General features: G+C 36.2%; 1 long non-coding RNA gene across 1 annotated transcript in view; it reads left to right on the top strand.

Annotated features, from left to right (window-relative positions):
- The window catches only part of LOC141419732 (uncharacterized), a 59,074-nt gene that overhangs the window by 29,105 nt on the left and 4,769 nt on the right, over nucleotides 1-25,200 (top strand). Inside the window, exons 4-6 of the long non-coding RNA XR_012444392.1 lie at nucleotides 11,726-11,831; nucleotides 14,059-14,406; nucleotides 17,730-17,780. This is a non-coding gene — a long non-coding RNA (uncharacterized lncRNA). The remainder of the gene's footprint in view (nucleotides 1-11,725; nucleotides 11,832-14,058; nucleotides 14,407-17,729; nucleotides 17,781-25,200) is intronic.

Genomic DNA, 25,200 nt, shown 5'->3' on the forward strand with positions numbered 1-25,200 from the left:
GGCTAGGGAATCACTATCTTAATAACTACAAACATTGTTCTGTTGGGTGTGTATACTAGCAATGGATAAAGCAAAATCTGAAAATAAATCAACACTAAATTAACCAAATATTAAAAAGAAAATGTATTTCTTTTCATTCCTGTGTGTCACCCTTGATCTCAATTATATATTTCTGTTATAATGAAGTTAATCATTGTATGTTCATAAAGTAGGGGGAATGAGGATGAGTACTCCCTTATTCATGCCTGGCTGTTCTGAAGGCATTCGGAGCTTCTCCATTTGAGTGTTGTCTATGGTATTCAAGAATGTAGGAGCTGCAGGTCATCCCTGAGATAGAGTAAACATTCTCCTGGTTCAGAGGTCTCAGCCTATTCTCTTTCTCATATACAAACTCAGAAAAACGTCTGTGGCATATACTAGACAAAAACTCATAAAGGCAGTTGGGCCACATGAAGCAAGGAGGTTTTTTTTTGAGGCTGTTTTACTGTGGATGGAACATGTGAATTTTGCATACAATAATAAACTCCAACATCTTCAGCATCCAGCCTACTGATTTTCATTGTTAAGTCTGTCCCTGATCCACTGCCACTGAACTTGTCTGGGGCCCCAGAAAACCCTTAGAAGCCAAATATATCAGTAGCTGTGGAGACTGGCCCGAATTCTGTTGGTATCAAGAAAATTGGTCATTCCATTACTATGCAGGAGGCTCTTACTAGACACTCAGGGGATGGATACTGGCTCTCCAGAGGTGATGGGCAAGGATAGTGGAGTCTGCATCAACACAACATCCCTTCTGGAACCTGAAATCATAATAAAACGGAAATGCAAGTATGTACATTTTTATGTTTTTTTTTCTTTTGTTGTTTACTTCTTTTTAATATTTTTATGCCCCTAGTGCATGTTCTAAGAATAAGCATAAAGATATTTGAAGAGCATAAAAAGGACTGATGATTTCTCATACATAATCCCTCAACATCAGTGTTAGTCTTTTTCATTTTTCTGGAATCTTCATCATCATTGTAAATGAAAACTTAACATGCCCATGCTAGGAGAAAAGAATTGCACATCTCACACATGGATAGAACACACATGGTAAGCAGGGAGTCATAGATCTCTTTCTCCTACCCTATCTCCCTACTCTCCCTCTGTCCTTACCAGGGATCCAGACCATCAGAAGTTCCAGGAGCAGATCAAGGCACCTCATTTTCAGAAGTTGAACTGAGTAGTCCTAGTCAATTAAGACAAGATTACAGCAGGACATTTATCTCAGACTTAAAAAGGAACTGTCCTCCTTTAGGAACAATATGTCAATTTTCTAGTGGCTGCATCAGTGTGAGAAAAGCCAAGGGAGAGTAAGGCCCTCTCTTGCAATTCAAGTGATGGGAAATGTCTTCTGTGTTTAGAGGAAAACTGATGCAGAACATGCAGCAATGAAGAGAAGGACCATACTGTGAAAGTCTGTATCTGTGGGGAAGGCACAATCCACATGACCCCATCCCCTAATTAGGCCCAACAAAAAGGAGGTGTTTAACCAGGTCAATCTTAGGGAGAGGAAAGGCCACCCTGTTTGGTTCTCTCCTAGTTAGTCTAGAGAAGGAACCTGTGCCCACTCCCACTATTAATAATACCTAAGGGCTTTATCTAATAACTACATGGACTTGAGCTAATTGAAGAGTAGTCTGTTAATTTTTGTTACCAGAATAACTCTTTAGGATTATTAGCACCAGGTGTTAGAAATGATTTTCCTTGGTAACTAATGTGCTCCTTAAGAATATTCAAGTCTTTCACTTACAGATAGAGTTCTAACAGAGAAAAGTATAGACTTTTTATATCTTAGAGTGTGAATATGAAATTCTGTGTGTAAGGATTGTTCAATCTGGTAAATATCCTGTCATTATCATACTCCCTCATTATATTATATGCCAGATTAATCAAAGTATTTCTTAAGAATTCTTTCCTCCACTCTTCAGGAGGCTGAGGCAGGAGGATCGCTATTTCAAGGTCGTCATGTCCTATATAGGGGATCTTGTTTGAAACCAAAACAAAACAAATAAAATGAAGATTCCATATGGACATTGCAAAAGAATGAATATGGAATGATTTTATTTGTTTATGTTGTTTCTGTGCTCTGTTTAGAGAGATTCTCTGTACATCTGTTCTTTGCCTTCATGTAGAGCCTGGTCCTGTCATGGATTTTAGCTTCTTTTTTGCTCTGTGTGAGATCCCCAGTCTCTCTCTTGGTTGGTTTGTAGGGTAACCACAGCTAGGAGTTCACAGTTCAGAATAGAGTGCACACATTAGAACATGAAGAAATGGAGCCACTGTTTCAATGTGTTAGTCTTTGACTGAGATTTTCTAGGATGTTCATCAAAATTGGTGCTAAGAAACAGTGTACTGGGTCAAATCTTCCTTGAAGGATTAATTTCAGTATTCAATCACCAAGAGCTCTTTTAGTATAAGTTTCTGTTGGTTTTGCCACCAAGTATATGGTACATTGTTATGGCAGCCCCAAGAAAATAATACCCACATTATTCACTGTGGAGTGGAACCTCAAGTTGTGGGAAGAAGAGATGCAGTGAGAATCCTGTCATGGTAATTTCTATTAAAATAGGTTCTTTTTTTATTAGGATATATTCATTTTACAAGAGAGTTTCCTTGGGACAATTTCAAAAATCTTCATTGTACATTGGTTAGATCACCCCCACCCTTTGCTCCCTTCGATCTTGTTCCTGCCCCATTCAAAGCATTTACAAGAAGTTTCATCAGTCTATTTCCTACATGTATATGAAGCACATCAACCATACTCCCTCACCTTAATCGTCTGCATTCAGCCTCCTAGTCCCATAAGTACTCCTCCATACACTGTGCCTTTTATACTGTTCTGTTTTAGTTAATAATTCCAACATCAATTTTTAAAGGGGTTTCTTTATGTATCCCCACTGTAAGTATGCTTTATTTTAACTAGTTAAACCCTTGCTATAATCCTCCCATAGCCCTCCTCCCAACTGCCATTATTCAACAGCTTTCAATACATATCATTATTACCTCCACTGCACATACATATCTCTGTATTGTTGACTATCATTCTCTTTTCTTTTCTCACCTCCACTCAGTTCCATATAGTAATTCCACTATTATACATAAAAGTTTGTATATGATAGTATTTGTTTTTGTGTATATTTTTATATTTTTGATGTAGGTTTCACATATGAAAGAAAACAGGCAGTCTTTGTCTTTCTGAGCCTGGTTTACTTCACATAACAAAATGTTCTCCATTTGCATCTATTTATTTTCAAACCACCTTATGTTACTAATTGCTGAACAAAATTCCTTTATATATATGTATAACACACCACAACTTCTTCTTAACTGATTCATCAGTTGTGTAGTGAGGGAGATGATATGGTTGATGTGATCTAACCAATGTTTGATAAGTCTAGCATTGGACTTTTTGCTAACAGTTACTTTGGGTATTTGATGGCTTTTCTGTTTCCATATGAACTTTAGAATTGATTTTTCTATCTCTGTAAAGGATGTCATTGTAATTTTGATAGAGATTGCCTTGAATGTATTGATTGATTTTGTTGGTATAGCCATTTTCCCAATGTTGATTCTGAGTCATGAGCATGGGATACCTTTCTATCTTATCATGGGAGATGATATGGTTGATGTGATCTAACCAATGTTTGATAAGTCGAGCATTGGACTTTTTGCTAACAGTTACTTTGGGTATTTGATGGCTTTTCTGTTTCCATATGAACTTTAGAATTGATTTTTCTATCTCTGTAAAGGATGTCATTGTAATTTTGATAGAGATTGCCTTGAATGTATTGATTGATTTTGTTGGTATAGCCATTTTCCCAACGTTGATTCTGAGTCATGAGCATGGGATACCTTTCTATCTTATGATGCCTTCTTTGGTTTTTTGGATTCTCTCTTCTGTGATTTATAGTGTTCAGTGGAAAGGTCTTCGGTTTTCTTCATCAAATTTATTCCTAGGTATTTTAATTTTGAAATATTATAAATAGGATTATTTCCCTAATTTCTTTTCAGTCTGCTCATAGTTGGTATACAGAAAGGCTACTGATTTCTGTATAATGACCTTGTATCCTGCTAGTTTGCAAGAAGCTCTTATGATTTCTAATCGTTTTTGTGGACTTTTTGGGTCTTTTGGGGAATAGGATCATATCATCTGCAAATAGGGATTGTTTGATATATTCCTTCTGTATTTGGATCCCTTTTTTCTTCCTCTTGTCTTCTTATTTTGGATAGGAATTCCAAGACTGTATTTAATTAGAGTGGGGGAAGAGTATATACTTATCTCGTTACTGACTTTAGAAGGATTGGTTTCATATAGTCTGTAGTGTAGTGGTGGCTCTGTGTTTGTGATACATAACCTTTAGTTTGGCTGAGGAATATTCCTCTATTCCTAATTTCCTTAGTGCTTTTATCATGAAAAGGCACTAACTTTTTTCAAGGGCTTTTTCTACATCTATTGAGGTGATATGTAATTTTTCTCTTTGCTTCTGTTTCTATGCTATATTACAGATATAGATATGCATATGTTGAACCATCTCTGCATCCTTGAGATGAGGAGATGACCACTGACTTAGTCATGGTATGCGAGTTTTTAAATGTGTTTTTGAATTCAGTTTGCCAGTATTTTGTTGAGAATTTTTGAATCTATATTCATTAAGGTATTTGTTGTAAATCTCTTGCCTTCTTGAATTTTTGTTATGTTTTGGAATGAGTGTAATACTGGCTGCACTGAATGAGTTTGGTATTGTTCCTTCCCTTTCTATTTCCTGAAGAATTGTGAGGACTGTTGGTTTTAGTTCTTATTTAAAGATCTGGTAGAATTCAGCTGTGAGTCTATAAGGTTCTGGGCTCTTTTTGTTGAGAGATTCTATTACTGCTTCAATCTCATTGCTTGTTATATATGTATTTATGTGGTCTATATTTCCTTTGTTTAAATTTAAATACATCTATAAACTTATCCATTTCTTCATGATCTTCCAGTTTACTTGAATATAAGTTTTCAAAGTATGCCCTAATGATCCTCTGAATTTCACTAGTATTTGTTGGATTGTATTGATTGGGTCTTTTTGCTCCTCTGTCTTGTCACATGTGCTGAGTTTGTCATCTTATAATCTTTTAGAAGACACAACTTTTTGTTTCATTGATTCTTTGTATAGTATTTTTGGTGTTGATCTCGTTAACCTTGACCTTGCTCTTCATTATTTCTGTCTGCTAGTTTTGGATTTGGGTTGTTCCTGTTTTTGTAGAAACTGAGGAGTTTAATTATGTTCTTTACTTGAGATGTCTGTGTTTTTTTTTAAATGTAGGCACTGATAGCTTTAAACTTTCCCCTTAACAGACCTTTGCTTTGTCCCACAAGTTCTGATAGGTTGCAGTTTCATTTTCATTAGATTCTAGGAACTTTTTTCCTTTTTCATTGTTTTGATGACTCACTAGTCATTCAACAATGTATTGTTCAGTCTTCAGTTGTTTGAATATTTTCTATCATTTCCTTTTTTATTGAGTTCTAGTTTTATATAATTGTGATCTGATAGGATATAGGGGAATATTTTGACTTTCTTATATTGTGTTCTAGAATGTGATCTATTCTGGGAAAAGTTCCATTAGCTACTGAGAAGAATGTGTATTACATGATGACTGGATGAAATTCTCTGTGGATATCTATTATGTCCATTTGATCTAAGATGTCTAGTAATTCTGATGCTTCTTTGTTGATCTTTTGTCTGGACGACCTGGATAGTGGTGACAATAGGGTATTGAGGTCTCCCATTATCACTGTGGTGGGGTCTATATCTATGCTTTTACATCCATTACTTTTTTTTAATTAGTGTAGTTGGCTACAACCATGTTTGGCACAAATATTCTAAAAATTATTTCCTCTTGGTGAATTGTTCCTTTTGTTATTATGAAGTATCATTCATTGTCTCTTCTCACTGACTTGAATCTGAAGTCCACTTTGTCAGATATAAGTATAGCTACTGTTGCCTGTTTTAGGGGTCCATTTTCTTGGAAAATCTTTTTCCACCCTTTCACCTTAAGCTACTGTCTGTTTTTCACAGTGAGATGTATTGCTTGTAAGCAACAGATGGTTACATTTTGGTTTTTAATCCAATTGCTGTTCTATGCCTTTTTGTTGGTGAATTGAGGTCATTAATAGTCAATGTTAGTACGGAGAGAGGTGTGTGGTGCTTTTGATAATTTTCATTTCACTGATGCTTACCTATTGCACAGTCTGCTTGGTTTAAAGGAGTTTTCTTTCCTCCTTGAAATTTCCTGGCTGACTCAAATTTCTTCTTCTGTGTATAGGGGAACTTTATGCATTTTCTGTAGTGCTGGCTTGGTGGTCATGAAATCATCTACTTTCTACAAGTTGTGGAAGGTTTACATTTCTCCTCCACTTAGGCTAGTCTAGGTTGACAGTTAAATATATCTTTCCATGTCCTTCTTATGTTTAGAGTTTGTGTTGAAGTCTTTTGATATTCTTAAGGATTTGCCTTTATACGTAACTTGTCTTTTCTCTTTTGCTGCTTTCAGTAATTTTTCTTTTTTCTGTATATTGAATGATTGGATTATGATATGTCTGAGGGTGTTTCTTTTCTAGTCCTGATGGTTTGGTAATCTGTAAGCTTCTTGTATCTGGATTTCCCTCCCTTTCAAGGTTAGGGAAGTTTTCAGCTATTATGTTATTGATTAAGTTATTTATGCCTTTAGTTTGTATCACTTCTCCTTCTATACCCATGACTCATAGATTTGGTCTTTTGATCATGTCTCAGATGTCTTGCATGTTACATTCTTATTTTCTTAACATTCTTTCGTGGTCATTTTTTATTTAATTTCTGTGTTTTATCTTTTGAGTTTTTTTATTTGGGATTTTGAGCTGTTCTTTTCAAATTGGTTGTTTTCCAGGACTTCTATATCTTTATTAATTTCTTCTTTCATATTCTGCAAGTTCTCCTTAATTTCATTCATCTAATTGTTTGAATTCTCTTTAAATTCTTATACTTGTTTATTCACATCCTGTTGGAGTTCAGTCACTAGCTTATGTGTCTTCTCTTTGAGAATATTGATCATTTTTACTATTAATTTTTAGAATACAATATTTAATATTTCCTTTTCACTGTTGTTTATATACTTAAGTCCTTAGTGGTGGAGTTGGTTTTTGCCTTGTTGCCTCATGTTTGTACATTGAGAATTATGCATCCAGGGTCAAGTTTAGTTGGATTTTCCTTTCCCCTGTTTTCCTTTAATTAGGGTTTTAAGAAAAATTATATAGAACTCTGGGTGGTAGTTGAACTCTGACGTGTCTTCTTATTTTAGATTGGGGCAATCTAGTAAACTCTTCAGCTTATTGTTCTCAATGTGCTGGATTCTACTCTATGCTCAACATAGGGACTAGGTCTTATGCACTATACATTCATTTTCAACATAATTTGAAAGTGGACATTGACCCACCAAAATCTTTGTAGTTATGAGAATTTCCTAAGAATCAAGTCACAACAGAAAACTTCTTTGTTGTAGCCAATATGTCTCAAACCACATTTCAGGGGAGAGTGGATTTTTATTAAAAAGAAAACTGACAAAGGTACACCAATGAAATTAACAGGAATTCTGAAAGACTTTGTATGTATGAGTGCAGATAAAGATACTCTTGGTTTGATATCAGGAACACTTAATTATAATTATCATGTGGAGATAGGTTACTGCTATAAAATAGAGGTGCATTAATGAACTAAAGAATGTGGGTCTGTGTTTTCTCAGGCAGTATGTCTTTTAAGACTTGGGAACCAACATAATTGATAGATTCAAGAAAGTAATTGATTAAATATATCAACTACATGAAAAAAAGCCATATTTGAAGGGAAGCTGGATACAATTCAAAAGTAATACATTTCTAAGCCCTACCTTAAAAAGCATGGTATTGATCTTTCTGAAAGAAAACCTTCAAGGCAGAATATATGTCAAATCATACAATAAATACAAATAATTTTTAAATTACTAAAAACATAAATGTGATAGGCTTATAAAAATTATAGGAAGGACTGCAAATAAAAGGTTTGTGTATATGATCGATAGGTTCACCACATAATGACAATAGGTTTATTAAACCATATTTCTTTTTTATTAAATATACATAACACCATGTAGTACTATACCTGTACTGAAAAACACAAAGAATTCTGAAATCTTACATTTGTGAAGAGTAAAATTATAAATTCCACATGTACACAGACATTCATGAGCATGCACTTGATCAGATATTTTCTAACTATTTGAAGTTTAATGGAATGTCAACTGAAAGTTAGAATCACATCTAAAAACAAAATACAAAAAGAAATGGAGGCCATCTGCTATTATTGGAATATATGAATAACATAAGCAATGTCATGTAATTTATATGTAAAACATTGAGTGGAAGACAATGTTAAAGACAAGGGGAGAAGAATAGATACATGAATTTATTCTTGAAAATTATTTCAAAATAAACATCAAAAAAAGAACAATGCAGTAGTATTTATGAATCTGAAGATGCTTTAAGATGTAAGAAATATATAATGAAATAGTAGGTATACATGCAATATAATATAATAAGATGATAAAATAAAGTCAATTTAATTTATTTTAGAAATGAGCAATGTCCAGATGTGCCAAAAATGGAATTAATATGCTATTATAAATCCTATGAAATCCCATGAAAGGCTCCATAAGCATGAGTACTGGAATTTAAGCTGTATTACTCAGGTTTATAGTACTTTATTTTAAAAACATAAACATTAAAAAGAAATAGAATCATAATATTTTATTACTTTTTGTAGGACTATGTCTCTGAACTCAAAACTTGGCACTTGCAAAGCAGATGCTACACATTGAGGCACATCTGCAGTTCTGGAATCTTAGTAGTTTAGATAAAACTATCTAAAGGGAAAATACGGAAAATGATTATTAAATACACATTTCATTAGAAGAGCACAGTAAATAAAATATGATAAGGAGGATATTAAAAAACATGAAAATGTAATTTAAAATCCATGGTAATTGTTTTGCCCACTAGGAACCCCTCCAACTGAAGGATCTATGTGTTGTATGTAAAAGATATGTATGGTTGGGGAAAGGTTTCAAGGTATGAGTAAAAGCTTATTTTGAGATTTGTTAGCATACTGATTATTAAAGTGAAAAGGTGAAGAAAAATAGAGGAGATGAACCAATAGGGATTACAATACATATATACATGGAAATGTCACAAGGAAAATTCCTATGGAGCTATATTAAATGAACGAAAATATCAATTTTTTTCTTTTACAAAATCAGAGAACAGGAGGGAAGAACTTTCTCATTTCTGTCTGAGAGGATTGGAGGGAGAGCACATTGGGAAAAGGTGTGGGAGGGTTAATATAGTACAAATACTGTGTACACAAGTATGTAATGGAAAAATAATCCCTGTAGAGTCTGTTCCAGGAATGAGGGGAGAGTGGATAAAGAAAAAAAGTGGAATGGGTGAATTCAAGTATGATTTATTTAACATAATGTAATAACAAATGTAAATGCCACAATGTACCTCCATGCAGCACAACAACAACAAAAGAAAAATCCTAAAAACAGAAAAAAACCACAATTAGAAAAGTTAAAAAAGTGAAAGGGTGTGAATTTCTCATTTATGAGTTTTTCTCACCTAATAAAGTTTGTATTGGCAGAAAACTGAATTTTGACAAAAGGATACAAATTTTCAATTTGAGAAAATAAGTAAGTTAAAGAGATCTGTTGTAAAACATGGTGACCACAGTTACTAACAATGTATTGTGTATTTGAAAATTATAAGTGTTCTCATCACAAAAAGCTGGATGTGTAAGATAATGTTTATGTTATTTAGCCTAATTTATGTAGTCTTAAATGTACAGATATTTCAAAACATCACCTTGTATACCAGAAATATGCACACTTTTCACTTGTCAATTACCTATAATTTTTAAAACAATAATAAATTAGAAAATATAAGGTAAATTCATCTTTGTGTTTGACTACCTGAAATTGTCAAGTTTTCACTTATCAATTACCTATACATTTTTTAAAATTAGAAATTAGAAAAATAAGGTAAATTCATCTTTGTGCTTATCTACCTGAAAGTGCATAGGATGCTGTAAATTTTCTGGAGAAATAAGTCTATGAAAATAATTAATTATTGAGAATCTTGAGGTTAAGAACTTTTCTTTCTGGAAATTGTTTTTCCCAATAAAGTAATGTATTTACTCTTTTTAAAAGATTGTACTTCAAAACTGTGCAACATTTAGTTTTAAGAAAAATGGTTGTGTAGTGACATCTGTTGTAACAATGTCAACTATGTTATTTATACATTTTATTTCAGTTTGCAGAAATAATTAAGAACATATATAGTTATTGCTTAGTTTATCACCCACATAAATTTTTGATTAAATTGATTTATATTCCTCATTTAGTTTGTCATTTTCTAGTAAATGTTCTAGTCCTAATTTCAAAATAAATTTCATTCTATTATTCAGTTTTATGATATTAGAATCATTAGCAGTAACATATTTGTATTCCTCTGAGGAAGTCAGAGGATTCTCTTATTGCTGAAACCAGAAATTTTCTAATTTTTTTCTCTATTCTATGTCATCTAGTTATGGAATCTTAGTGACTTTCCTTGGGTATTTTTAATTTTTATCATGTTTTCACTAGTTGATATTTACTAAGGAGCTATCACAGTTCAATTTGGAAAATTAATGAGAAAATCTACAGTATATTATTGATGATATTTTATCTATATAATTTTCTAGAAACCATTTTAGGTTGGATGGTTTAGAATCAAGTACTTTAAGCAAAAGTTCCTTCCTTCTAATTTCATTTCCCTTTTGCAAGAGTAACTATTATTAAATAGTAAATGTAAAAGTCCTGTCCACTTCAGAACTATGGATGAATCCAAGACAGGGAGTTACATTTATTTGCAGAAAAAAAAGCAGTGTTTTAAGGGAGTTTTCAGACAGTAAAATTTGTTCATGTCTGTGTGGATTATTAATCAAACAATAACCAGAAACTCAAAATTATGTCAAAAATTTCACAAACTTTTTATGGCACCACTGATACTAGCTATCATATAGTCATTACCAAGCACAAGAGGTGCCAATGTTTCTTCCAAAGAGATATGTTTCCTGTTAGTTTTCTACTTATATAATATATTATGGCTTAGAAGAGAAACAGTATTCATCTTACTCTCCTATGAAATTAATTCTTCTTTTGGAAATGAATTTGTGTCATTTGAAATCATCCTGATACATAATGAAGGTTAGCTTTCTTGACTTTGATTTAGAAAAATTATGAAGATATGGAACTCTAATAATTTCTTATTAAAAAACGGACTGTTGATTTTAACATTATGAAGGAAGATATATTTATTGATTTTCATTTCAATAAAATTTTTATTTAAATATTATCTGTATCTTAAAATCATTATTAAGGTATTAACACATGTAGTCAAAAAATCAATTTCATTTTGTATTTTGCATACTAAATTAATTTGTTATATCCTTTTCATATGAATGTGTTTATTAGCACAATAAGTAACAAGAGGATGGGGACCAAAGTTTGAACTCAGGGTTTCATGCTACCAAAGCAGATACTCTACTGCTTGAGCCACACATTCAGTTCATTTTTTTTTTTTTTGGTCTGGCTATTTTAGAGATGGGGTCTTGCTAACTATTTGCCAAGAGTGGCCTCAAACTACAATCTTCCTAATCTGAGTCTCACAAGTAGCTAAGATTACAAGGATGAGCTACTGGTATCAGGCAAGTAATTTTACTTTATATTTGGTGATTTATTTTATATTTTATTATAATATACTATTGGAGGGACTTCTGTCACACTATAATGATTTAGAAATTATGAACTTTTAGAAAATTTTCCTTTTAAGGATATGTACACAATTTTAAGTTTTAAAGGATTTATTTGAAACTGAAATGCAACCTGAGTATTATTTACTTTCACTATAGACAATTATGATTGTGGGCTTGGCTATATTATCTACATTTTCATTAATATAAAAAGTGCTAAACTAAAATCATATATCTATTTTTAATTTCTTCAAATATTCAAATATTATAAATATCCATAGTGCAATATTTGAATAAACTTAAGGAAAATATAGTTGTTAAAATTTTACAAATCAGAAAAATATGAAATTTAAGAGATTCATGGATATTAACATCTTTCAATGTCCAAAATAAATTAAATAAAGACGATAGCATGTCTCAAGAGATAGGTGCTTGCCTAAGAAGTGCATGGCCCTATATTCAAAACCCACATCTGCCAAATAAAGAAATAAACATCTAAATTAATCTTACCTAAACGCCCTTGTTGATGTGTCCATGAATCTGTGAAATAGAACATGTGAAGAGATTGTGAGGAATAGATTATCTCAATAATTACACAGAAAATTATTATTACAGTCAAGAAGTTATTATTATTATTATTTGTTATGGACAAATGATGAAGGAAATGGTGGAAAAAGGGAATTCAATTATGATAAATTTGATACATTATAAGAACTTCTGTAAGTGCTACAATGTATTGCCACCCAGCACAACAATAAAAAGATGATAAAGTATATATTAAGTACATTTACATATTATAAGAGATTACCAAATTTATAACATTTCTTGAATGGTTTTTGTAATTGCAGAATGGTTTTTGTAATTGTAATTGCAGAGCTAGAGAATTTGGCTCTTTTACAGCTTGCTGCTGTAACAGTGTGTTACAAAGGAGGTGGACTCTATAATAGAAATTCTTTGTCTCAGTTCTGGAGCCCAGAAGTCAGAAATAAAACTGTCAGTTATATTGTTTTCTTCTAGGACTGAGAGAGACAATTTGTTCCTTGACTTTCTTATAGCTTTCCAATGGTTTGCTTGAAATCTGAAATGCACTGGCTTATGCATGCATCCCACTGATTTTTGCCTTGGTGCTAAAATAGCATTTTATCTGGAAGAGTCTGTCTCAAACTGTCCATTGTGTGAAGACATGAGTCACATTATATTAGCATACACCCTACTCCACTATCACCCCATCATAACCTCATAAATTACATTTGAGTTTACCCTAGTTTCAAACAATTTCACCGTCTGAGGCAATGGAGGTTAGGACTACAATATATGAGTTCGGAGGGATAATTCAAACCCAAGAAAACCTTTTAAAGTATTTTCAAATGTATAATTAATAACAATTGATATCTTTCTCATATTTGTTTTTAAATTGTTTATAGCGCTGCACAAAAACTTTTGGTACATTCTGTAACCTACTAGATCTTCCCTTTAACAGTCCAAGCATGTTACACCTAGATTTTTTAATATTGAAAATGAAAATGCATTATCACTTAAATGGAGGGTTTTGTTAATTTGTGGTTGTTGTAATTAATGATATATGTGTTTTGAGTGCTTTTTGATTTATTTCCTCCTTGTCAGCAAAAGTTTGATTTTTTTTCCCTCATTTGCCTACATTATTTGGTGCTGACTTTAACTTCTTTTCAATTTTCACTGTATTGTTATGTTTAAGTTTATTATTTTAGAAGTTATTCTTCACCTTTCTTCATGAACAAATAATTTGGTAAATCTAAACTTACTATTTAATGCCAGTCTCACAAAAATATAGATATTTTAAAATTTTTAATTTTTATAAATTTAATATTATTGCCCATTATTTTATTTTACTTTTATTGTAAACTTCCCCCAAGTAGACACCAATGTTACCTTCTTGTATATATACAGAGAGACAGATAGGTAATTTGAGATATCTATACATATTTATATATAAATAAATAAACATATATATATTTATACATATAAATAGTTTTGTACTTGTTCTAAAATTTTTATTTGTCTCATCATGATTAGTTATCTGTTTTATATCAATAACATATGGGATAATATGTTCTTCCTCTGGTTTCATACTTCTTTTTCATTGTTTTGATATGTGTGGTTGTTGGTAAAGCTTATGCCTTTAATTTGTCCCTATTCTTTAAAGATAATTTATTATTCACCAAAATGCTCTCTGTTCCTTGAATCTGGGAATGCATAAAGACTCACAGAAAAGCAAGATTAAACTTCAAGATGAACTTAACTGAGGAATTCCAAAATGGCAGCTAGAGGAAGAAAGCAGAAAGCGTTCCTCTTATAGTAAAATCTTGGAGAGACGCTGGAGACACACCTTGCAGGCAAAACCACCAAGAAGAGGCAAAACTTTGACCCCTCCATACCTCCAGCCAGCACAGAATCTCTACTTCACGTTAAATGGAGAAACCAGGAGGGCCCCCAGGCAACCAGTTGCCCGTGCCCAGATGGCTTGGGAGAAGTGGACAAGATGAGCTAAGTGGTAAGTGGTACTCAAACAGACAACCCTGGCCAGAACAGCATAGACCCCTGGACAGACCGACCTCCACCTGGGGAAAAAAGAGAAACTGAGTAATAAGCAATAAGAACAATAAAGACACGTTGCAAAGAGAGTGTGGCATACTGAGCACTGAAGAGGGGGTGAGGGGAATCCTTCCTGGAGCTGTAAATAAACAAGCCAGGCCTGGCCTGAGAGGCTCTGGTGGGAGCGGGGGTATGCGCCCAGCAACCAGGAGCAGGAAAGTTTGTGAGAATGGTGGAGGGAGGAAAACTCCACAGGAGAGGAGGGAAGATGCACTTCCCATGTGAGCTGTAAACAAACACACAGGCCAGAGAAAGCCTGTGCTTGGAAAGGGGAAAGCTTGTAGCAGTGGCTCATGCACAGGAGAGCTCTGAGTAAACAAAGCCTGTGGGGCCAGGTGATTGCTAAGCTCACCCCAGAGAGATCTGCATAAGTAATGCCTGCAGCAACAGCAGGCTGACATCAGTGGGCAGGCAAGCCACAGCCGCAGATACCATTCACAGACCTGTCTGCAGACTCTTTTTTTTTCTCTCGCTACCTTTGATGAGAAAACAACTGAACTACATCTGCAAGCTGAAAAACTTACTGAAACTGTATTGCATTTGAACTTGGGACACTTTGTGGGCTATTTTTTTGTGCAGTGTTGTTCTACTTTATGTGTCCCCTTTGATGAGACAACTACAGAACAACATCTAAGGCACCATCTCCAGGATTGGAGACTGAGATGGACACCAAAATTATTAAGACTGAAACTTCATTGCATTTGAACTTGGAGGTTTTTTTTTACTTTCTATTTTTCATTTTGTTTTATCTTATTTTATATATATATATATATATATATATATATATATATATATATAATATATGTTTCATTTACTTACTTGTTATTTTTATTCTTATCATTATTCCTTTTATTTTTGATTCTCAATCCTCTCTCTGTCTCTCTAATGCCTGTTCAGCTTACTATCGATTAGTACACAAATGCTCCCTGTTTATATCTCTGAAACGTTTTTGTTTGATTCTTTGTTTTGTTTTTTCCTACTGTTTGTTTATTTGTTTTTCCCTTTTTCTTTAACTTCTTTACTTTCCAGCTTCTCTCACCCTTCCATTCTAAATATATTATTACAAGCTAGAAAATACTTAATTGCATGCAGTACAGGGACAGTAACAACACTAAGGGCAATGACAGGAAGACAGAAAAAACAGGGAAACCAGTTTCCCAACAGCAAAAAAATTAGTACAGGAACCAGAGGGGAATGAAGAAAACAGATACTCAGATCCAGACTCCAACAAAATGAAGATAAACTATGCCAAAGAACCCAATGAAGCACATAAGAATAATCTAAAAGAAGACATACTATAGGTACTCAATGAGAATTTTATAGAGATGATACTGGATAGGGGCAACCAAAATGTACAGGAGACACTCAAGAAATTCCAAGACATCAAAAATAGAGAATTTGAAAAAGCAAAAGAAGAAATAAAGGAAACCATAGAAGCACTGTATAAACACCAAAGTGAAAGAGAGAACATGATGAATAAACAGATAAATGAACTCATGACAGAAATAGACAACATTAAAGAGGAAACCAGCCAGGATATGGAAAACCACAGAAAAAAGAACAAAACAGAACTGCAAAATAAAACAGAAGGCCAATCCAGCAGAATAGAACAAACAGAAGACAGAATCTCAGAACTTGAAGATGAAATGGTAATTACAGGAAAAACTGAAGAACTATTAATTAAACAACTCAAGACCTGTGAAAAGAAAATGCAAGAACTCACCGACTCCATCAAAAGACCATACTTGAGAATTATGGGCATTGAAGAAGGAGAAGAGGTGCAAGCCAAGAGAATGTGTAATATATTCAACACAATAATAGAAAATTTCCCAAATCTAGAGAAAGATATTCCCATACAGATGCAAGAGGCCTCCAGGATACCAAACAGACCAGATCAAAATAGAACTACCCCACAACATATCATCATTAAAACAACAAGTTCAGAAACTAAGGAAAGAATATTGAAGGCTGTAAGAGAGAAAAAACAAGTAACATACAAAGGTAAACCCATCAAAATCACAGCAGACTTCTCAACAGAAACATTAAAAGCAAAAGAGCATGGGGTGAGATCTTCTGGGCACTAAATGAAAATAACTTCAACCCCAGGACACTCTACCCAGCAAAACTATCATTCCAAATAAATGGAGCAGTAAAAGTCTTCCATGATAAGCAGAAAGAAAAACAAAATGTCACCACAAAACCACCACTACAAAAGATTCTTCGAGGGATTCTGCACACAGAAAGTGAAACCCAACTTAACCATGAAAGACAGGAAGCACCAAATCACAGGAAAAGAAAAAGCAAGAAACTAGAGAGTAACCTCAACCTAGGTATACACAAGGTATACACAATCAAACCTTCAAACAACTAAGACAACTAAATGACAGGAATCACCACATACCTATCAGTACTAACACTTAATGTTAATGGACTTAATTCACCCATCAAAAGGCACCACTTGATGAAATGGATTAAAAAGGAATATCCAATAATTTGTTGCTTACAGGAGACCCATCTCACTGACATCCTAAGCATAGGCTTAGGATGAAAGGCTGGAAGAAGATTTACCAAGCCAATGGCCCCCCAAAACAGGCAGGAGTCCAATACATATCTCTGACACAGTAGACTTCAAATATGCATTGATCAAATGAGATAAAGAAGGACATTCCATACTAATAAAAGGGGAAATAGACCAAAAGGAAATAATAATTATCAACCTGTATGCACAATGTCAACACACCCAATTTCATCAAACATACCCTGAAAGACCTAAAAGCATATATCAACTCCAACACAGTGGTTGTGGGAGACTTTAACACCCCATTATCATTAATAGATAGGTCATCCAAACAAAAAAATCAATAAAGAAATCCATGATCTAAAATATACAATAGATCAAATGAACCTACTTGATGTCTACAGAACATTTCATCCAACTTCTACACCATATACATTCTTCTCAGCAGCCCGTGGAACCTTCTCCAAAATAGGTCATATTCTATGGCACAAAGCAAGCCTCAGCAAATATAAGAAAATAGAAATAATACCTTACAGCTAGGATTACAGGCCTGCACCACCACCTTGTCCCTTTTGCAACCTAATTCTCGACAGATGCTTTTCCCAAAGTGGGGAAATTGAGGATCTAATTTGTGGGGACACACATCTAACATTGTTCTGTACCATATATCTTTTAAATAATATGCAGGAAATTGTCTTTTACAGGTTTGGATAAACACCTCAGATGTTATATTGGTTGGTCTACGAGACTATCAGGTAAAAAAAAAAATCTCATTTGAATTTGTACTGGGTCCTTGTTACTTAGTGGTTAATGTTTGAAATCACAGTATTGGCATCTTTGGCCAGTTCCTGCCCATAGGCTCTCTCACCATTCTGCCATTTAACATTATTATGGACCCTTGAGTCAGAGATTATGGCTCTTTTATTGTTCAGAATAATTCTCCAAGTTGATTAATAGTATATGTGTCTTGTGGGAAAAAGCTTTTTTCTCTTACTATTTTAAATATATGATGCAATAAATAATCCCTGGTAGGTGTAGATAAAAACCACAGATCCTTCTGTTCTCGTTCATCTGAAGGCCGTGTGTTAGATGCTCTAGGATGTTAAGAGATGGCGATTCCCCAACACTGGTCTGTGAAGTAATAATGGCTCAAGCTGACGTTTTTCACTGCTCTTATGGTAAAATGGCAAAACTGTCCATTTTCTTTAGCGGTTCTAAATTACATTTCCTAAAAAGAATGACAGCCTAGGGAGGTGGTGTTCATTTTACAAAGGAGTCTTCCTTTCTTGTTTTCCCCCACTTTCTTGTTAGGGCATGTCAGTTGTACTATGTGTGTGGGGGTCGTTCATCGTGATATTTCCATATATGCATGCAGTGCACTCTGATCACTTCACCCCATTACTCTTTGGGTCCCCCACAGTCCCCTCAGAAACATCTGTCTCACAGTTTGTTTATTGTTTGTTTCAGTGGATTTCATTATGACTTTTCCCTACATGCACACAATGTACTTTGATCCTATTCTCCCTTGGTAGAACAAAAATTTAGTAATCCTGTGGAGTTCCAGTCACTTACCACCTTAATGTATTTTTACTGGGGAAAAGGAGTTTTGCTGCATTGCCCAGGGTATCAACCTGGGTTCCGGGACTCAAGTGATCCTCCTGCCTCAACCTCCCGTGTAGCTGGCACTGTAGGTGAGCCCCCCCACACCCAGTTCATTACTTACGTCTTCATTTTTTAAATGTAATGGTCTGGGAAACTGTTATTCTAGGAATGCAGCTGAATAAGTCAACTCTTCCATTCTCTTGGGCCTTATGGTCTTTAGATAGCCTGCTGGTGGAGCATGGTGATGTGCATGCAAATGGTCAAAATACAAACTGTTCTTTAAGCATATGCTGTCAATTTAGGATGAGCACAAAAGCTGTGGTCATACATAGCCCTCTGTAAGCTCAAGCTTGAAACTGCATATGCTTTGTGAGTTTGTGAAATCCATTTGATTTTCATGTAGAAGAAACTCATCCCTTTTAAGTTATGATACTGTGAAGTTTCCAGTGTGTCTATTGCTGTGCTTTGCAGGGTCTGTAGGTATCTGTTAGGTCTCGCTGCCCTACACTTCAGGTCCTCTTATTTCCTTGTTGATCATTTGTCCAGTTGTTTCTTCTCATTATACAGTGGCCCTGTCAAGTCAGCTATTCAGTTTTTTACCTTTTATTATTATCCTAATTGCAGTTGGCTTAGCTGGAGGTTGAACTTGGTAGGCAGGCCAGCACTACTACTTGAGCCACCCCGCCAGCTCTTTTTTTTCTGCATCGGCCAATTTTGAGATAGGGTCCCACTTTATGCCGTGGGACCACCTTGGGCCGTGGTTCTCCTACTGGGCCTCCCTGTGCAGCCGGAACCACAGCCCCGTACTACCGTGCCTAGCCATTGGTTGAGAGGGGGTCGTGTGAACTTTTTGCCTACCCTGGCCTGGAACCACTATCCTCCCGGATCTCCACCTCCCATGCAGCCAGGAACACAGACTTGAACAGCCATGCCTGGTTTGGAATTTGTTTCTTTGGAGAAGTTCTGTGTTTTCATTTTCATTTTCCATTTAGTGAGACTGTTGCGGGAATCTCAAGCTGAGATACAGGACACTGAGGCAGTTCAGCAGGAAGCAATGGTTTAATTGTGCCGGCACAGACCCAGTGGACTCGTGTCGTCCAAGGGCTGAGCCCCTGAGAGCAAAGGGGTCTCACGTTATATACCCTTGCAAGCAGGTTACAGAAGCAAGAAGCAAACCTCAGCCCACATTTGGCTGCAGGTGACTTTACTGGCTATTCCATTCCCCCAGGGCTATGTGAACTTCTTCATGTTTCAGTGTTTTATCTCTCTGCTTTGCCATCCCTTCCCCCTGCCTCATTACCAAACACAGCCTGTCTGTTTCTCTTCTGGTCCTCCTCCCTGCTATAAGACATCAGTGTCATCATCCCATCAGTATTTGTAGATGTGTTTTCCTTTAATTCTTTAAATGTATCTATAGTAGTTGATGTAATGTCCAACTTCTGGCCTCTGTAAGATATTTTTTGAGGTGACTCTTTTTTTGTCTTGTTGGAGGCCGTACTTTGTGTTCTCAAGGTCTCCTACTTTTTGGTGGTGTTATTGTTGAAAACTGAACATGTCAAATACAATGTAGCAAGTCTTAAATTGGTTGCTGTTGCTTTTTTGCTTAGTGACTTTTCTGAGCAAATTCTGTGGCCTTAACTGCTTGGTTCCTTTAGTGGACAGTTCATGTTTTTGGTTGAGATTTTGTTAGAAGCAGGAAGCCTGCCAGGTGTCCTGATACCACCAATAATCCTGGTACCTGGGAGGTGGAATGTGTAGGAGCCTGAGTTCACGGGTTAGTTACATGGCAAGACAGTCTCAAAACCCAACAACAGCAACTACGCACAATGGTAAGCCTCCCAGTCTATGAGGGTGACTTTGTACAAGTCGGGATACACCAAGCCAATCAACAGACCATTCATCCCTAGTTTTCATCTCGTGCTTTGCAGAGTCTCAAGATCAATCAGAGCTGAGATTAAGGCCTTTCAGGGGTAAGAGATTAGTGTCTTCTCTTTTGTGAGCATCTGCTTGGGCTTTCTAGATTCACAGAAGTGTGCTGGGGTGTTCTAATCTCCTATGGACATTGACTTCTAACACTTTTACATTTCTTTCGTTGGGTTTTTTTCCCCAGATGTTACCTCTGCTTAAAGGCATTGCATAGACTATTTTTCTCTGAATCCTCTGGACAAAGGGTGGTGGAATATTGCTAGTAAATAAGCTTGGAATTATTTCAAATAAAGGAAAGCTTTACTGTAAGGGGGAGCTTCCGGGTACTACGGAATAGCTCTGTAGAGAGTGGTGTTTTGACAGAGGTCAGAACTTGTTCTACATCTTCCAGTGGCTGTTGCGTTGCTGATTTTCATGGCTACATGGAACAGATATGAGAGGCATAGGAATAGAGTCTTAGGACAGGGCAGGTTAAAATACTAGAGAGCTTGGTCTTCTGACAGTCTCCCATTTTTCTCCAATAAGCACTCTTCAGATTATCACGTGCATTCGGTTATTTTCAGACTTCTGACAGAATGGATAGTGACAGACTTTGGCAGTATTCTCAACTCGTTAGAGAATTTCAGTGAGTCTTGGTGTCTGTCACAAGCCCCTCTCTTGGAGCAATAGCCCTTCTCTGTGAGGCCCAGCTAACTGGTGGCTAAAGAAAAACAGACTGGAGAAGTTGATGATATAATGGGAAAGCTTCAGTGTGCTTGTTCTGGGAAGACAGGTCTAAGGGGAGTTAGGAACAGCCTTGAGGTCATATAGCAGGGAAAGAACAAAGGCAAGACTTGGGTGTTTGCACAGCTAGTGCTCCTGGTGGGAGCATAATCTGAATAATCATCATCCCTGATTCATGACACGAAGTGCTGCTGCTCTGGTGGCAACCTCCCTTTGCTTCACAGGACGGACTTTGGTCAGATCCACAATGCCAGAATTAAAATAATCTGAGGGGGAAAGAGCAACTCAGAAAAGGACACTGTGTGAGAGACAAAGTGGAGTCTGGTTAACCATTGGATTCTCCTCCACTATGACTGTTCTGTGCCTCTGTTGTAATAGACTCAATCATATAGTAATTTTCTTTTATAAAAACTTCCAAAGTAGAAAGTTACAGGTTTTCTTTGAAACTACATATTTTTCATTCAAATTTGAATCCCATGTGTGTTTTAATAAAATCTTTGTGTATTTGTCTGCACATACAATTTTGGAAATACTGGTTCACTTCATATGGTCAGTGAATCACCATGATTATTTTACTTGCCTCTCTTTGGATTTCTTTGCAATTAATTGTAAGGCATCAACAGGAACTTCTGCCCAATCACCAGTCTAGCTGAGTCAGGTTCTTTAAAAGTTGAGCATTTTAAGTCTGTGCTTCTCAGGGATGTTTGCACCAAAACCACCCATTGGAAAGAGCTTTTCAAAATTCAGTTTCTGAGGGTATGCCCCACATCTACTCTCAGTCTTAGAAAGGAGTTAAGTATTTTGAAACTGCACAGATCATTCTGATTGGCAATAAATCCTAAGAACCAGTTGCAAACATGAAAAGTCTGGCTGTGCAGCTGCTAACATGGAAGCATTAGCACTTTGTATTATCTTGTCACTCTGTCTCTTGGTTCTCTGGTGACAGCAGAATTACCCATGGTAGGCCATCTTACGTGATACTGCCAAGAGAAGATGTGCATAACATCGTTTCTGGGAATGTTCTCAGTCTCAGTCACCTGGTGCCAGAGTAGCATTTTAATCTTTAGTAATGAGAGGTTTTACGATGTGGGCGAGAGCGTTTTAGCTTAGTCTGCAGGTTGCAGAGCATCCCAGACCTGTGAAGGTAAGAAAGCAGCAATTGTGCAGAAAGCTTGTTGTTTAGAGGTCCAGGTGTCTGGATTTTGTCACAGTAAGTCTCTGCTTCACATTTTCCTGAGAGCTCTTCTGATTGTGACCTTTCCTACAATCTAGGAATGGCCAGTACCCAGGGAAAGGGCTGAAACATTTTAACTAATTCTATACAAAGTCATTAAGATAGGAAACAGGATGCAGGGAGAAAATAGTTACACAAGCATCAACTGAACAGAATAATGAGGGAAGCAAAAGCCACTCAGCTCAGGCCCAACTTCACACTGATATGTTTTTCTAGAACCCATTATACTCTTTTTCAGTTTTCAATTGTGTTTCACTGACAAAGTTCACATTGCAGTTTTTGTGCTTCAAGAGACTTCTAATCAAAAGTATTACTAAGTAAGATGAAGGGGAAGGTTGTCTGTTCTGCTTTTATGAAGATTAAATCTGTAAAAGGTCCTTTTATGAATTGCTATTAGTTATATGCACCCTACCCTTCTTTTTGTTAATTTACACCCAAAGGTTGTTTGTGTTTGTTTGTTTGTTGTGGTACTGGGGTGTGAACTCTTGGCCTACACCTTGAACCACTCCGCCAGCCCTTTATTGTGATGGGATTTTTTAAGGTAGGGTCTCCTGAACTATTTTGCCAGCACTGGCTTCAAACTGCGATCCTTGTGATCTCTGCCTCCCCAGTGGGTAGGGTTACAGGCATGAGCCACTTGTACCTGGCATTTGTTTGTTTGTGAAAGACGCACAAGTTTGTAAGTAAACACGGAGTGAGTTTTTCCTTAGTGTGTGTAACTTGAAAAGAATTAGGAAACAAATGATACTTTGTTCTCACCAGTTTAAAACATTAATTATTTCTAAGGATAAAAAAGCTGATGTAATTTTGAAGTGTAATGCAAATGAAGCTAGAAGCCAGAAGGCATATGGAGAGCTTCCAGAACATGGTAATGTCTATAGTGTTACCAAATGCTGTCATGTGCTGTTATGGTTCCTTAGGGATAACATGAGGGATTTTGGTAGAATTGGGTCTGTTGTGTGTTACAAAATTTTAAGTATGGTAGCATTTTAGAAAGTTAAGTAGGAATCACTAAAAAATGTTCTTTTGGTGAGCAGTTGGTGAGTTTATAAGCTTTGAATATAGAGCATCCAAGAATGCCATTTAGGAAACTTTTTCTTACTCTCTCCTCCTTTTTTGGTACTAGGGTTCTCCTCCTTCTCCTGCTCCTTCTGCTTCTCCTCCTCCTCTTCCTCATCCCTTCTCTTCCTCCTCCTCCTCCTTCTCTTCCTCATCCCCACCTTCTCCTCCTCCTCCTCCTTCACTTCTCCTCCTCCTCCTCATCCCTGCGTTCTCCTCCTCCTCCTACTTCTCCTCCTCCTTCTAATTCTCTTCCTCATCATCCCTGCCTTCTCCTTCTCCTCCACCTTCTACTTCTCCTCCTCATCATCTCTGTCTTCTCCTAGTCCTCTTACCTGCCTTCTCCTCCTCCTCCTCCTACTGCTCCTCCTCCATCTACTTCTCCTCCTCCTCCTCCTCATCTCCACTTTCTCCTTCTCCTCCTCCTCCTTCTACTTCAACTCCTCCTTTATCTTGTTTTCCTTCTTTCTCCTCCTCCCTGTTCTCCCCCTCTTCCTCTCTTCTTCTCCTCCCTTCTTTTTTCCTCCTTTGCTTCACTTCTTTCTTTTTTTCTTCTTTCTCCTCCTCTGGCTTCTTTTCTCTTCCTTCTTCTTTTCTCCCCATTCTCCTTCCCTCCTTTTCTTTCCCTTCCCCTTCTCCCTCTCCTTTGTTCTCTTTTCTTCATGCCCTTCCTCTTGCCCCTGCCTTTTTAAATACTGAGTTTTGAACCCAAGACTTCTGTGATGCTAGGCAGGCACTTGATCCATGCCTCCAGAACTGAAGGTATTTTTTAAAAATACAGTCTCATATCTTAGTCCAAGATGAGCCCAGACTGTGATCTCCTACCTATGGGTTTCCACGCAGTGAGGGCCACAGACCTGGCTCATTTGCAGAGGTGTGATCTGAACAATTTTCTTTTTGCCTGGGCTGGCATTGAACCATAATCCTCCCAGTAGCTGGGATTATAGCTGTGAGCCACTGTGCCTGACCCCTGATAGTAGATTTGAACTCAGGGTCTTCGGGTCACTAGTCAAGTGTACTACCTCTTAAGTCACACCTCCAGGTCAGTTGCTTTCACTTGCTTTTCAAATAGGGTCTGTGGTTTCCTCAGGCTGGCTTCTGACTACCGTCCTAATTTCACAATTAGGATTATAGGAATCATCTACCACACCCAGTTTATTGTTTTGAAATAGGGTCTTGCTAACTTTTTTGATCAGGCTGGTCTCAAAATATGATCCTCCTTACTCTACCTTCTTAAGTAGCTGGCAACTTTATTTTGTTACTTCTTTTAATAGGGGGTTTCACTATGTACCCAGATGAGATCCCCCTGCCTCAGTCTCCTGAGTAGCTTGGGTTGCTGGTGTGCTGCACCATTCTCAAGAGACTGGCAGTTTTCATGTAAGCATCACCAATTAGGATACTTGTTTTGATTTTTATAGAGAACAATGTTCTCTTATGTGTTGGCATGGTTAGGATTTGTGTGGTTTTGTATTGCAGTGCTGGGATTAGAACCCAGGGCCTTCACATAATGTAGTACTCAACCACTGAGCTACATCTTATCAGTCAGAAAGATTTACTCAATTCATGCTTACGCATAAGAAATAAAACCAAAACAGAGCTGCTACACTTAAACTGCCAATAATTTCATCAGG

Source organism: Castor canadensis, chromosome X, assembly GCF_047511655.1.
Source record: "Castor canadensis chromosome X, mCasCan1.hap1v2, whole genome shotgun sequence".
NCBI classification, from domain to species: domain Eukaryota; kingdom Metazoa; phylum Chordata; class Mammalia; order Rodentia; family Castoridae; genus Castor; species Castor canadensis.